This window comes from Eschrichtius robustus, chromosome 10 (assembly GCF_028021215.1).
Source record: "Eschrichtius robustus isolate mEscRob2 chromosome 10, mEscRob2.pri, whole genome shotgun sequence".
In the NCBI taxonomy this organism is placed as follows: Eukaryota; Metazoa; Chordata; class Mammalia; order Artiodactyla; family Eschrichtiidae; genus Eschrichtius; species Eschrichtius robustus.
The window spans coordinates 28,383,846-28,397,695 of record NC_090833.1 but is presented as its reverse complement, the minus strand read 5'-3'; the positions used below and the strand labels follow the sequence as shown (position 1 = coordinate 28,397,695).

At 35.9% G+C, this 13,850-nt stretch overlaps 1 pseudogene; it reads left to right on the top strand.

Annotated features, from left to right (window-relative positions):
- The first annotated feature begins 5,471 nt into the window (after window positions 1-5,471).
- Window positions 5,472-6,043, top strand: LOC137770917 (olfactory receptor 13C3-like; annotated as a pseudogene).
- Window positions 6,044-13,850: the final 7,807 nt, after the last annotated feature.

Below are 13,850 nucleotides of genomic sequence, written 5' to 3'. Positions count from 1 at the left end.
TAGCATAAATCCTCTGAGATTCATCCAAGTTGTTACTGGTGAGTAATACTCCATTGTAGTGATATACTACAGTTTATCTATTTACCTGTTGAAAGACATTAGGGTTGTTTCCAGTGTGGGGCAATAATGAATAGGCTGTTATAAACATTTATGCCCAGATTTTTGTGTGAACACAACCTTTCATTTTTCTAGGGTAAAGATCCAGGAGTGGCATACTAGATGATATGAGGTAAGAACATTTAAGTTTATAAGACACTGTCAAAAGGTTTTCCAGAGTGGCTGCATTTTTGCATTCCAATGTATGAGAGTTCTAGTTGCTTCCCATCCTGATCAACAGTTGATATTGTCAGTAATTATATATTTTTCCCATTCTAATAGGTATGTGGTGATATCCCATCATGATTTTAAATTACATTTCCTTAATGACTATTGTTTGGGGGTTTTTTGCCATCCTTATACTCTCTTCAGTAAAGTATCGTTCATGTCTTCTGCTCATTTTTAATTGGGTTGTTTGTTTTCTAATTGTTGAGTCTTGGGAATTCTTCATCTAGTCCGGCTATGAAACATTATCAGATATATGACTTGCACATACTGTCTACAAGTCTGTGACTTGTCTACTCATTCTCTTAATGTAAACACTTTTAACTGCCATTTTAACTGGTTGCTGCTTAAGTCCAATGGAAGGGGACACAAAGAAAGACTGTGACCAAAAAGATATCCTCCAACAGTTCTGTTCTTTAACACCTCTCACTTGGAGTGATTCCTCAGGGAGATATCCACATCACCCAGGGAGCACAAATAGGTTCTGCATCCAAAGACCTTGCCTCATAAAGTCTCAGGCCATTCCCTTTAATTTTTCCTCAGAAATAGCACCTCCCTCTCCCAACACACACACACACACACACACACACACACACAAATTTCCAGTAATATTCTTGTTCATGGACACAGAATCCATTGAAACTGCTCTAATTCATTTACAAAATAAACAGGTACTTAATGTATGGACCATTTCTTCTTATTCAAGAAACTTGGTGCAAAATTTAGGCCTAAAGTGAATCCTTTGGACCTATTCAACCAGCTTCTAATCACCTATACCTGCCTTTGGCCACTATTAGGGTACTTCTCCTTTCATCTTATTTTTCCCTTATTTCAATTAACCCAACCATTTATGCTTTTGGATTATTTTATACCCCAAAGATGCATGCTCTTTTTACTCTGAGTCCCAGATTCACCTTCTTAATGCTAGGTGATAAATAAAGGCCCCCAAGTCCTAATTACCTGGTAAATGATGATTGAGAAGCAGTTATGCTGTAAGCTCACTTTGTCTACTGGAAAGAATATCCATTTTTTGGTATGAAGTTGAGATTTTAACTGACATGCAGGTGTGCTTTAGTATTTCTATAAAAAGGTTCTACAAACAATAGAAAACTTCTAGCATGAAGTCGCAAGATGTTGAAAATATTACATCACAATGTATACGACTGCACCCTCCACAGGCCCAGCCACAGAGAGGAGGAGGCGGCTATCAAGTTTGGAGGGAAACGGGCTTTGAGGTGGCGTGGTCTTCACCGTGGACAGGCAGAAGCTCAAAGCGCTACCCAGCAAGAGGGCCTGTGGCAAGTCTGTGCTGCAGAAACAGCCGCACTGGCCTCTGCTTCCTGTTTTCCCAGCTTCCACTGTTCCCAAACTTATCCCACCTGGGGGCCCACACCCACTAAAAGCTGTAGCTTCCATCCACGCTGCTCCACTCCGGCCTCACTGAAACCCTTCTCTGAGTGGACTGGCTCGATGACAGGCCTCTGTCTTTGTGAAGAACATATGAACACACACTAAACATGATTTCTGTATGGATTAAGCCTGTCTTTGGTCAGCAGTGACCACAGGGCTAGGGTCCTTCATCCATATCCTCTCTGCTAACAGGTCCAGGTACTAGCTATGTGACCTTGGGCAATTTACTTAACTTTTGCATCTCAATATTCTCACTTATACCGTGGGGATTTTAATAGTCTCTTTGTGGTGTTCTTGGGAGAAAAAAATTTTAAATGCATATAAAGAATCTGGCATAAGGTAAATACCGTTTTGCTTTCCTTCATCTTCCATTGACTTCGTTTTTTTCAAGTTCTTCCACGTTTCTTTCCCCAGTTTTCACTCCTAAAAAAGTACCTTTAAATTTTTATCAGTCAAAACTGGTCAGGTATCTGGTTTCTTCTTACCCAACCAACATACAAATTTTCATCATACCTGATATGATATTGATGCCAAACTCTACTCACTTTGTAATGAAGAGTGTTATATCACTATAGCAAAGGCCAACGCCATATAAAACAAGGAACTCACAGGTTGACTTTTTTTTTAAAGGCTGTTTCAATTCATTTATCTAAAAGTTAAATGAGTGTATGTGTGGGGGGGGGCTGGGTCACAAATATTATGTCTAAAGTTACCACAGGAATGCATCACCACCAACAACAAAATAATTAAAAGTTCTCAAAACAATTCCCCAAATACTCATGCACACATAACTATGAAAGTCAAAATTCTTTCCTATTAGCTAAGGACTCATTGTTCCTCTTCATTTCCTTTTACACAAACCAAAAGATGTATTCAAACAAGTAATAAAGTTTTCCAAATAGCACCCCCAGTGAGAGGCTCCAGGACAGGGGCCGCCTGTCTGTTCATGATTAGTGCTGGAAAAACATTTGTAGACCAAACCAAAGAAAACTGAACTGGTGCCATAAGGTAAATTGTTACAGAATCGCAACTTTGGTGACACCAGCCTACTTTATGTTCTGGATAAAAGTGCAAATCTGCTGCCTGTTTTTCCAACCTCATTGGACCAATAAGAAATGACACCAGTAGACATGTAGGCACTTACACTGAATCACGGACCAGGAATCTATATTCTGGCTAAATAAATCTTTATTCCCAGTAAGATAAATTCTTGACCTATATATCAATATTTTTTGGATATTCAAATTACTTCCAGTTTCAAGTTACTCTTTGGGTCATATTTTTCATTTTTCTCCTTTTTCTCAGTATATCAAAGAAAATATCATCTTAGAATTTTTTAAATTCCTATTCTCTATAGACTCTTCATAATAAGAAATATTCTATCACCAGGTCAATATTCAACTCAGTTCACTGAACTGATATCCCCTTGGATTTGTGTTATTAGTACGTTTTCAGCAATTGCCTTAAATGGAAGGTCGACTTGCCTCCTAGGTTGTAACACACAGCAGATTGTTGCACTGGTCTATTTGCAGCCTATTGCACAAAATTTTCCATGGCGTTGATAAATTTCTGAAGGTGTAACCACTGAGGAGCCATAATGTCACAGGACTTTTCTGGAAAATACTGATAGCAAAGGTATTATTTCAAAATTGTTTTAAAAGCTTCTATTCATTAGAGCCAAATAAGATGGTTTACAAAGGGAGTATATTTTGGTTCTGCTAGTACAAAAGTAAGAGGAAAATGAATATTTGAGAATATGGAAGATTTCATTTGCCCTTCAAGCCCAGGTGGAAACACTGCCCCATTGTGAAGACCCAGGAAATTCTCTAAAGAATCTTCTCTTGGCTCAGGAAGGCAATTTAAATATTTCTTCCTCTCAGGGACTCATGCAATTTTCTAAGCCATAACTTTAAATCGCTTCAGGGAAAAGATGTTAAAAACTTTTGAAAACTTCAAGAATAATGTCCTAAAGATTTAATTATATTAGATCCATTACTGTATTTCAAATAACCAGTCAGAAGTCTTGAGAATGTGTTTTATCCCATTCTAAATCTATTATCATATACTGCTGGAATCCTTAATACAAGCATATTCTGACGGGTTTTGTCCAGACCCTTGTTTATCCTACTATGTCTTACTGATAATATAGCAGAAAGACCTCTTTCAGCCACATTAACTCTTAGTTATTAATAATAATAATAATACACAAATTTCTAGGCATTCTTGTAAGAATTTTATATATATTAGTTATTTAATTCAAATTTGTTAATTTGTTAATCAATTAGTGAGTAAAGAGAAAAAGGGTTTTATTGTATAGTATTTTCTAATAATTACTGCATTTGGCTCTGAAACTCAGAACTCTGAAACATGTGCTATGTGAATATGAGTGGCATTTTGAAATTCACAAAAAATTCAGACGTTTGAAACCATGTAATGAAAACCTGTAAGCCATCAAGTTATTCAGTTTTCTTATTGTAACTCTACAACTTAATTTGTAACTCAATCCCACTCCATACTATAAGCATCTCCAAAGAATTTACCTAAATATATAGATACACCCAGATTAACTGACATACAGTCACCACCTATCTAATTTATACAATTAGGAGGTAATGGGGTGTGTGTGTGTGTATGTATATATATATATATTCCAGGTGCGCTCAGCCATTTTTTACTTCTGCAGGCAGTGCTCACCTTTCCTTGAACTGCTTCACCCAAATAGTGAACATAATTTGTTCACCACAAAAATCACTAACCTAGGTAAAACGAATTTTGACTAAAAGTCTGAAGATAATGGGGGCAAAAACAAAGCACTGAACAGGAAAGTAGTTAAAACTGGGTGTCCAACATCACTGTTTCTGAAGTTCATTGACCTGATTACAAAGAATTGCTTTCTTAACATCTTAATAGGTCCTGTGGTTAAGCTTCCTTCCCAAGAACAGAGCTCTTTTAACCATTTCTTCTTTTCTTCTCTGCAAAACGCAAGGGGTCCTCAAAATCCTATGTCCAACATTACTTAAGTGAAGCCCTCAAATAAGTCACATCAGAACAGTGTTTCAAGAAAATGGAAATATTCTTTTACTTTTTTGACAGAGAAATTTTAGTTACTATTTTTTAACCTATCTCATACCAGATATTTATTTTAAAATGCAAATCATTCTTCCCTGCCTCAGACTTTGTGTATCACAATCCCAGGAAATGGAATACAGAAGCCTGCATTTTTAATAAGTTACCAGTGTCACTCAGCTGTTTTATGCACTAGAAGAGGAATCCCATGAGCTGATCTCACTGCTATTAACACTACTCCAGCTAGTGCTCACATAGTTGTTACACCTTCTACCCCAATTACCTCTTACTTGATGTAACATGGAACCGCTCATTTAACTCATGTGCTATTTCCTCTTTTGGATCCTTTCAAGAATGAAAAAGAAAAATGGAAAGGACCAATTGGACAACTGAAATTGAGTTAATTCTGAGAGACCTTTCTGAGCACCAAGGAATTGACAAAAATTTCTTTTTGTCATGTCTTTAGTGATGTGCCTGGTAATCCTCCTGGAGAACAGCACCTTAGTCATCTTAACCCTCCAAGAATCCCACCTCCACACACCATGGACACCATGGACTTCTTTTTTGGTAGCCTCTCCTTGCTGGATATCTGATACACATCCTCTTTTGTCCCCTCTTCCTATTATTAAAAAAGGTATCTCATTCATAGCTTGTATTACATAAATGTCTATGTAATGGGGTCCACAGAGTGTGTGTTCCTGGCAGTGATGGCATATGGTTTCTACATGGTCATCAGCAAATTTCTAAGATAATTCATCATCATAAACTAGAAACTTTGTGTTTAGATGGAAGCTACCTCCTGGGGATTAAACTTTCTCAATGGCTTGGCACAAAATGTACTCATATTATGAGTGTTCTTTTGTGGAAGAAATATCATTAACCATTTTTTTGTTAAGTACTGACTTTAATAAAGCTGGTCTGCACAAGTATTTTCTTGAATGAGAGTATAATACTGTTGGGCAATGTAATATTTTCATTTGCTCCATTACCGCTAACTTGTTTCCTATATTTTCATCATCTACGCTGTACTGAGAATTAATTCAGCTGAAGGAAGTAAAAGGCCTCCTCCACCTGCTCAGCCCACATAACAGTGGTGATTGTGTTTTATGAGACAATCCTCTTTGTGTACATAAAGCTAAAGTCCAAAGACATGACTTTGAAGAAGCTGATTACCCTGTTCTATGGGGTAGTCACCCCCATGATCAATCCTATCATCTACAGCCTGAGGAACAAGGAAGTGCTATGAGAAAAATATTGAGTTAATACTGGTTCTGGAGAAAATGATAAGAAACTGACATCTTTGAGTTCATGCACAAAACAAGCTCACATATTTTAAGGCAAGGGTTTTAAATATAAACAGAACAAAAGAAAGTCATACATAGAATCAAAGAATTTCAGAGTTAGAAATTTCAACATCACAAGTCTAATTATATCACATTCTGAAAACAACTGTGATCTCATAAAAATGTAGGGTTAAGTAGTCTAAGAAAAATGCAAGTAAACTTATGAGGACAAGACAAAAAATATATTTAAAACTAGGTCTTTCCAAGAAAATCCAACACATGTATGTTTTCAGTACCCCTTATTTGAAATACTTTTGATATATTTATTTGCTTATTTTTTTCCCCAGAGACCTCATCTGGCCCCAACCTACATTTTGAACTACATATTTCACCTTCTTGTTTCCTGCCCACATTGCCCCCATTCCTTAGCACATACTGTGCTACATTCACTGTGCAGTTATCCAATTATTTCATGTTCTTTCTCACCTAAGGACAATAACACACACTATTTCCTCTGCATTGGTACATTTCTCCTTCTCCAGTGAAATCTTGGCAATAACAGAAGAAATAGATCAAGTGTTACATCCTCTGTAACGCCTTCCAATACTCCTTTGAGTTAGTTACTCCCTCCTCTATGCCTCCCTGACCCTTACCTACTGCAGCAATTTTTCTTTTATGCTATAACCGCTTGTTAGCTTCTGAAATCTTCCCAATGGCACCCTATTGCTCACTGTTCCCTGTATGAAGTCCAATGCCAAGTTAATTAAAAATAGTGGGAGGTCATTAACTGTTGAATTAATTAATTAAAATGGAAAAAATAGTAAAAAAATATAAGTCCAAGTATCTGAAATACCACACAGGAAAATAAGAGACATGGACTTTATATATTATTTCATCCCCCAAACCACAATTCCAAATACTTTTGTAAAACAGAACCTAATCTTTAAATGTAGGGGAAAACAAGGGAAGATAAAGGACTTAGAATATACTGAAGAGGTCATAAAAATGTTCCCTTTGAGTAACTAGTGAGTTGTAATATATGGTAGTGTTTCTTAAGATCTCACTGACCCTCTGATTTTATATTTCCGCTCAAATTCTGCACTATAAACTCAGGTTTTATTTTTAAGAACAGATTTTAAATTAACTACACATATATGCTGCTGATAAGAATGTTGTCAAAATTCCTTGGAACATAAAGATTTTTTTATTGTTGTTTTGTTTTGTTTTGCCACAAAAGAAATTCAGTTTGCAGCACAAATGGAAAGATTTCCCTGATTCAAAATCAAAATTCAGAATCAAAATTGTAATCCTCCTTCACAGAAATGGAAGCATAACTAATAGACAACCTTTCTTTCACTTCTTAAGAATTCCTCACAGTTCTTCTTGTCCTCCTGAAATATCTCTTGATATTTAACTTATTCCTCAAATGTATTCTAAAAGTAATACAGGAAATAGAGATATACAGTGGGCTCAAGTCTTGGCCGCCATTTATGACCTATGTGAGCCTAAATTTTCTCATCTACCTTACAAAATTATCTGGAGATAATCCTTAAGAGTAGGGAAAATGTCATATCCATAATGAATCCCCAGCCTATACCAAGCACATACACAGTGTTGAATAAATGAGAGAAGACATCAACCCAAAATCAACACTATCTATCATTATTAATTAATGAAAACATTTTAAAAAATAGTGTATATATGACACCTAGCACACCACATAGCATATATTATACATTAATTAAATAATACTGCCTCTTCCATCTACTGCCTTCTTCATTTGCTCTCTGGTTTTTGAAAATAAGGAAATTAAGCAAGGATTCCTGGGTGTCTGTATCTGAATGAGACAGTGAGGGACAATCATATTTTGCACTTTCCACCATTATTAATTAATTAAAAGGAAATTTAAAATAGCATATATAAGTCTCCTTGTTATTTTTTTTTACTTAGTACACTTTATGTACACAGTATGCATTATTTAAATATTCCTTCTCATCCCATCACTTATCTTCCTCATTTGTTCTCTCAGTTTTGGACAATAAGGTAGCTAATCATGAATTCCTGGGTGGTTACATTTGAAAAAGGCATGAAAAGGAGGAAGTACTAGCAGGAAGTGATCAAAGAGGATGAGGTGGCTAATGGAAGTAAACTCTGGAGTTCAGCCTTCATTTTACCTGGTCAAGGAGGGAATGGACATGGGAAGACAAGGGTAAATAGAGACGAAAAAGTCAGATAGAAAAAAAGAAAAATAATAAAATGTAATGAGGCCTTCCTATGAGCCAGCTGCTTTCAAATAACGCCACACTTAACCCTTAATAGGACAATAATACATTCAAATCTGACTATTAAGTTTTTCTTAACTGTTTAACCCTTATGGTATGCTCAACTCTGGCCTTAGGATATTTTCAAATTCCTTATTTATTGTAGCATATTATCCATCCCAAATGTCAGCATTACTTTGTTTTTGATATAAATATATTAAGAAATAACATAAGTATAATCAGTTAATGAATTAGGCAGGGAGCCATCTCAGATAAAGGAAGAGATGTAAACCTTCTAGTCATAAAATATGAAGGGGGGGACGCTTCTGATTTCTGTTGTCTTCACTATGGCTGAATAAGTTTCTATGAGACTCAAGCATCTCAGCGATGACAACTATAAACTTTGTACAAAATATCAAAAAAATTACTCAGAAGAAGTAATGTTTTGGTGTGAGTTGCACATCTGTATGGCTATAGGCTGAGCTAGGCACTGTACAGAGTGGGAATACACTCTGGTAGTAAACTGGCACTCTTTCTGGACGAGTCAGCAGTGTTCTGGGAAAACAGAGCCACTGTAATGCAAGGGGAAATTCCAGAAAGGGGAGATACAGAAGAGGAAGCATCAAATTCTATGTTAACATCTTGACCCAGTTCTCTGATTGACTCCTGTGCCATGTATGTACAACTCAGCTAAAGATGAAAAAAAAAAAAAATTCCTGAACTAAGATATGAACTGTTAACAAAAAGACCTAGTTTGCAGTTTGAGTCAAACCAGGTTCATGACAAAACCAACACATTAAAACTAGTCAGAGGAATTTAATGGAATTCAGAGTCTCCACAATATCACATTGTCCAGGATACAATCCAAAATTACTCAACATAAAAAGAATCAAAAATATGTGACACACTTTCAAGATGAAAATGCAATCAATGGAAACCAACCCTGAGATACCCCAAATGTTGAAATTAGCAGAAAGGATTATAAAGCAAGTAATATAACTATTTAGATAAAGTAAAGGAAAAAATATTCACAAGGAAGGAAAAGATACCAACTCTCAATGGAGAAATAAGTATCAAAAGAAACAAATGGAAGTCTAGAACTGAAAAGTATAATATCAGAAATTTAAAATTCCCTGAATGGGTTCAACAACAGAATGGAGGTGATAAACAATGCAAGACCTGGAGTAATGTCAACATCAGGGCACTGTGAATCATTCCTTTTTTCACTCCCCTTCAATTTACAACTAATTGGATATCCATAAACAAACAAAAGCACCTCCACACAGCCCACCAAGACACCCAAGAGATCCACCCATCTGTACATGTGGAAGTGGGTGGATTAAACCTCAGAGGAGGCTGTAGAGCCAGGGGAGTGGTGCCAGAAGAGGCAATAGCAGAGGCAGCAGTGACTGGAATGGCACTGAGCCAGCAGGACCTTTCTGGCAGGGGAGGTGGAAGGTGAAGACGGTGAGTGGGAGACTGCCCCCACCATGCAGGCTGCAGGTGAAGGGACCCATCGCTCCCTGAGGAGAAACCACAGTAATTGGTGGGAGGGAATGGAGAAGGAAGAAGGCAGACAAATAAAGCTGAAGGAATGTCTGTCCAGGGATTCTGGCAAGAGATCCTCCCAGGAACCTCTGGGATCTCCCCCATCAAGGATTCCCCTGCAGGACCATGGGCACACACAAAGCACCAAGTACTAAGAACATACCTTCCGCCACCCAACGCTGCCACCACCTCCTTTGTTGTTTGTTTTGTTTCTCCAGCAGCATTTTTTTATGTACTCAGGCCTATTCCTAGTGGCCAGTCAGCTCTGGTAACAGAAACCAAAAACTTGTGCTATAGTGCCACCTTCTGAAAACAAAAGAAAGGCTCTTATTTACCAACTGTGGAATAATTATAATCAGAATAAACAAAGCCTTATCTAAATAACAAAGGTGTTTCCTACTTCAAATGCAGAGGCATGAGGACTTTCATCAAACACTATGAAAATATCACAATCATCCGGTACCTCAAAAAAGAAAACAACAATCTTCCAGCAACCAGACCTGGGAATATTGTGATCTGACACCTGTTAGAATGGCTATCATCAAGAAGACAGTAGACAACAGGTGCTGGCAAGGATGCAGTGAAAAGGAAACCTTATACCTTAAACCTTAAACCTTGGTCAAAATGTAAGTTGGTCCAACCACTATGGAAAACAATACAGAGGTTCCTCAAAAAATTAAAAATAGATCTACCATGCAATCCTGCAATTCCACTTCTGGGTGTATACACAAAAGAAATGAAAATAGGATTCTGAAGAGATTTATGCACTCATGTTTATCACAGCATTATTCATAATAGCCAAAATATGGAAACAACCCAAATGCCCATCAATGGTTGAATGAGTTAAAAACAGATATATATACACCATGGAATATTTTTCAGCCCTGTGAATGAAGGATATTCTGCCATTTGTGACAGCACAGATGGACCTTGAGCACATTATGCTAAGTGAGATAAGTCAGAAAGAGAAAAACAAGCCCTGTATGATATCATTTATATGTGGAATCTTAAAAAAATCAAATTTGTGAAAAACAGAATAAAATGGTTGTTATCAGGAGATAATGGGTGGGGAGATAAGATGAATAGTGTGAAGTGTAAAAACCTGTAGGGAGTAGCAAATAAGCCATAGAATCTAATGCTCAGTATAGTGAATATATACAATAATATATTGTATTTATTGTAATTATGTAATCTGATAAATAGTGCTACAACAACAATCTCTTTACAATATATAAATGTATCAAAGTAACACGCTGTACACGTTAAAATGACACAAGTTACATGTCAAACATTCCATTAAAAAGTATTTTAAAATCCAAGATTTAAAGGCTTAGAAAAAAGAATCAAGGACCTGGAGACCAAATCAAAAGGCGTAACACACATGTAATTGGTATACCAGAAAGAAAGGAAATAAAGATAACATCAGAAATCACTGAACTACAAAATAGGCAAAATCCTCAACAAAATATTTGCTAACTGAATTCAGTAATATGTTAAAAGAATCATATACCATGTTCAAGTGGGATTTATTCCAGGGTGCAAGGATGGTTCAACATCTGCAAATCAATCAATATGACATACCACATTAACAAAATGAAGTATAAATTCATATGACGATCTCAATATATGAAGAAAAAGCATTAGACAAAATTCAATATCAATTTATGATAAATACTCTCAACAAAGTGTGTATAGAGGAAACATATCTCAATATAATAAAGGCCATGTGTGACAAGACCATAGCTAACACCTTACCCAATGGTGAAAAGCTAAAGCTTTTTCTTTAAGATCAGGAACAAGACAAAGATGTCCACTTTGCCACTTTTATTCCACATAGTACTGGAAGTCCTAGTTAGAGCAACTAGGCAAGAAAAAGAAATAAAAGGCATCCAAATTGGAAAGAAGTAAAATTGTCTCTACTTGAAGACAACATGATATTATACATAGAAAACCCTAAAGACTTCACCAAGAAAAATGTTAGAATAAACAAATTCAAAAAGTTGCAGGACACAAAATCAATAGTGTAGAAAAATCAGTTGTGTTTCTATGCACTAACAATGAACTATCAGAAAGAGAAAGTAAGAAAACAATCCCATTTACAACTGCATCAAAAAAATAAAATACATTGAAATAAATTTGACCAAGGAAGTGAAAGATTGGCACACTGAAAACTATAAGACATTGATGAAAGAAATTGAAGAAGACACAAATAAATGTAAAGATATTCCGGGCCCATGGTCTGGAAAAATTTATATTGTTAAAATGTTCATGCTACCCAAAGCAATCTACAAGATTGAATGTAATCCCTATCAGATTCCAATGGCATTTTTCACAGAAATAGAAAACAAATTCTAAAATTTGTATGGAACCACAAAAGACCCCAAATAATGAGAGCTTAAGTCCATTTAAAATAGCACCCAAAATACTAAAGAATAAACTGAATTTATTTAGGAATAAGACCTCTACACCAAAACTACAAAACTTTCTGGGAGAATTTAAGACCAAAATAAGTAGATAGATATATCATATTGATGAATTTACATAGCATTGTTAAATTAATTCTCCTCAAATTTATCTTTAGAATCAACATAATCCCAGTCATAACCCCAGCAGCTTTTTCTGTAGAAATATATAAGCTGATCCTATATTTTATATGAAAAATCTTGACTTTCCCACAAACATCATTATGAGATTATATTATGTTCTGTTCTGTTTGTTTTGACCAAAAGGTAATTTTGGAGGAATGTAGCATGGAAGGAAAAGGTCTAAACACAACAGTGCATGTCTAAGAAACTATAAATATTTCATTAGCATCTCACTAAGAAAGAAGCCTTAATGACCTATATGGGAAAAGAATATAAAAAAGAGTGGATATATGTATATTTATAACTGATTCACTTTGCTGTACAGCAGAAAGTAACACAACATTGTAAATCAACTATACTGCAATAAAAATTTTTTAAAAAAAGAAAAGAAAAGAAGCCCTTAGAATCCACTAACATCCCAGACTGGTAGAAATTGCGAAACAGTATTTCTGAGCAACTCTACTCTGTGACAAGGGCCACAATATCTCTTATCCAAACAAGGATACTTCTGAGACTGAAACAGGGTATTTTTAACAATTATACTAGGACAACCAGCATAAACTTGGATCACTGCATGCAAATCATATTATATGGTCATCCACAGATTATGCTATCAATAAAATTTTAAATAACATTCTTATCCTGGTGTTAGTAGCATATTTCATTGACCAAAGGCCAGTAATAGTCCCTTTAGCTCAGGTCCTTGCCCCTTGATATCACTGAGGTCTGTTTTAGAAGACTAAAGAGCCTTTCTTTATCATGTGTGTCCCACAAAAAAGTCTGAAACACAAGAGCTGATATCCAGGTTTTTTTACAAATCCGTATCTGTGGATAAATGATGCATTTTCATTCCACACAGAAAGAGTCTTGTTAGGCAAGACACAGTAGAGCAATTTAAAAGAAATCTGACAATCCAGAAATCCTTGGCTTCATTTGAAACTACCACATTTTTTTCTCTAATAAAGGCAGCAATATGTGTGGATTTATAAAAATAATTTATGTCATTTGTGCACACATTAGATATGTTCTTTTGTATGACCAAGGAAAAGGCTAATTATTCTCTATTGGTCCATATCCATTATCCCAGCTTAAGTTTCTTAAACCCAGGATGAGCATGTCTGTAAGCAGAATTGGGCAGAAGAATCCTCTCTTGCACTTAACACCCTCATGAGGAGCTTTTTTCCAAAGAATATTACAGGAAAACCAGAGCAGTGTGTCTCTCTTCTAAGAATAAGTGTCAAGCAGGAGCCAAGCAAGACTTTAAGAGATTCAGCTACGTGGGAGTATAAGGAAGTCTTAATTCTCAATTCACAAAATCCTTATATTGGGTACATCTTATTAGCCCTTCTAATTATTTATTCATGGTTAAAATACAT